We start from the raw sequence: 3,035 nt of genomic DNA on the forward strand, positions 1-3,035 counted from the left end.
TATATTTTCTTTTTTCTTTCTTTTTTGGGGGGGAGGGTTTTCAAGACAGGGTTTTACTGTTTTCAGCTCCAGCTGTCTTGGAACTCATTCTGTAGACTAGGCAGCCCATGAAGTAAAACAGATTCACCTACCTCTGCCTCCCAAGTGCTGGAATTAAAGGAATTTGCCACCACCACCAGGCTATAATGTATCTTTAAGAGTTGGGTTAAGTTTTATTCTGAGAACCTAAAAAGAAACTAGAATTTCACCAAAATATTGCCTGGCTTCAACTTAAGCTTGTTGTGAAAATTTGCCCAACGGATGAAAGCTTAAATTATAATACCAGCCTACAGCTGGCTCTTACATGTGGGAATCAAGGGAAATGAGACAGTTAGCCTCTATTATCCACAGAAATCCTCAGAAACTAAAGGCAGGGCCTCATATCCTTCAGGCTCATATGTTGAATATTTTCTTCCCAGTGTTCAGCAACTGAGATGGGAGAAAGACCAGGAGGAAAATAGAAAATAAAGGTCCCAAATTATTGCCCTGGGCCAGATCTCAAGATCAAAAGATTAAGTGTGTTGAGTGAAAAATCACTGGTCACTGGACATGTGACTGACACCCACCCTTTACCCCCGCCACTAAAGTAATGCCCAACATTTATAAACTCAAAGCCTAGCATTTGACGGTGTATTGTCCAAATTCTTAGTGTATCAGTGAAACAATTCCCAACAAGGACTGAGGATGTTGAGGTAATAGGCTGGGTGCAGCTCCCACTTGTTCTCTGCTGGAGAAACATGGATTATTCGATAAGTGGCAGGTAAGAAAATTAGCTAGCTTGTTGCTACTGGGTCATTTACTAAAGCCTTACCTCTTTTCTTGGAATTCCATCATCATAATTTACAGATATAGTAAGGGTAGAAGGAACCCCCTAATGATAGTATCTTATTCCACAAGCACTCTGTCAATTGAAAGACTAGATTTTTAACTATACATCCCTTGTTATCACCATGCATCCCTTGTTGTCCATCAATGCCCATCTCTCCTGTTGAGTGAAGATTTATTTAGTTGCCTAAAGGAAATCTTGCATTCCACAATAACCCCAGAGTGGTGATGGCCCTAGCTTCTGCAGTACTCCTAGAAATTCTAACAAAAGTGAACTCTACTGGTTGGGATATGGGGAATCCCTGGAAAAAACTAAAACCGCCTACCCAATCAAACTCGACTGAAAACTGGGAGTAAGTTATCTCTATGAGATTATCAAGGGTCCTTAACTGTGATGGTCAACTTGTGCAAAAGGTAAGCAGGCTTTTACAGAAGCCCCCAAACTGAACATGCCCAACCTCCATTTTTCTTGTAATTTGTGACAGAAAAACAAGCCCTTGCCTTTGGGATGTCGATTTAAAGCTTAGGGATCATAACTGTGCCTGTAGCACATATTTCAAAAATTTATATTGTAGCATCAGGGTGCCTTTTTGTCTAAGAGCTGTGGCAGCCACAGTAATACTATTCTAAAAAGGAGCTTCTTTGTCTAAGAGCAGTGGTGGACATGCACGGCACTGCTAGTCTGAGAAGTTTCTAAGCAGTCATTGTGGAAAGCATTAGAGGTGCTTGGCCCCTCATTATGTATAGGACAGGCTATAATTAGATGAGCATGGATGGTTAATGTGCCTCTTAGGGCCACTTTCATTGTGTCCCACAGGTTTGGGTATGTTATGCCTTCATTTTCATTCAATTATTTCTTAATTTCTATTTTGACCCAGTTTTCATTCAGTCATAAGTTGTTTAGTTTCCATGAGTTTATAAGCTTTCCGTTGTTTCTTTTTTGTTACTATCTAGCTTTAACTCCCATGGTAGTCATATAGAATGCAGAATATTGTTTCAATTTTCTTGCATCTGCTGAGAATTTGTGTCTGTTGAGACTTGTATGTGGTCAGTTTTGGAGAAAGTTCCATGAGGTGCTGACAAGAAGGTATGTTGTGTTTAGGTGAAATGTTCTATAAATAATGACTAGGTCCATTTGATTTATGTTGTTATTTAACTACAGCAATTCTGGGCATTTTTATTTGAATGACCTGTCTTTTGGTGAGAGTAGGGTAGTGAAGTCTCCCACTATCACTGTGTGAAGGTTAAGTTGTGATTTTAACTGCAGTAGTGTTTCTTCTATGAATTGGGGTTCCCTAAGCTTGGCACATAAATGCTTAGGATTCCAATATCCTCTTGATAGAATTTTTGTTTGATGAAGTAAGTAGTGTCTTTTGCTATATTTTCCGATTAATTTTGTTTTGAAGTCTATTTTGTTACATATTAAAATAGCTACACTAGCTTGCTTTTCGGGTATATATGCTTGGAAAATCTTTTTTCCAGCATTTTACTCTGAGCTAATGGCTATCCTTGATGTTGAGGACTGTTCTTGTATGCAGCATAAAGATGGATCCTGTTTTATAATTCTGTTTGTGTTTTTTAGTGGTGATTGAGACCACTGACATTGCAAGTTCTCAATAAGCAGTGATTGTTGAGTCCTGTGATTTCGGTTTTTTTGGTGCTGGGTTTTTCCTCTTTTGATTTGCTGGTCTGGACTCATTTATTCCTTGTGTTTTCTTGGGTGCGCTTAACCTCTTCATATTGAAGTTTTCCTTGAAATACGTTTTGTAGAGATGTATTTGTAAATAGATAATGCTAAATTTCATTTTATCATTGAATGCTTTTCTTTCTCCATGTATTATGATTGGAGATAGGAACTACAGATTAGAGAGATTATGTGGTGTTTGTCTTTCTGGAACTAGATTACCCCACTCAATATAATATTTTCTAGTTCTAGCCATTTACCTACAATTTGCATGATTTTCTTTATCTGTTCATCAGTTGGAGGACATTCAAACATTTTTAATTTCCTAGCTCTTATAAATACAGCAGCAATGAACATGGCTGAGCAAGTATTATGGAGTAGGGTTTGAGTCTTTAGAAATATGCAAGCAAGTGGTATAGCTTGGTCACATTGTCGATTTATTTTCAGCTTTTTGAGAATTTGCCTTACCAATTTTCAGAGATGATAC

Source organism: Arvicola amphibius, chromosome X (assembly GCF_903992535.2).
Source record: "Arvicola amphibius chromosome X, mArvAmp1.2, whole genome shotgun sequence".
NCBI classification, from domain to species: domain Eukaryota; kingdom Metazoa; phylum Chordata; class Mammalia; order Rodentia; family Cricetidae; genus Arvicola; species Arvicola amphibius.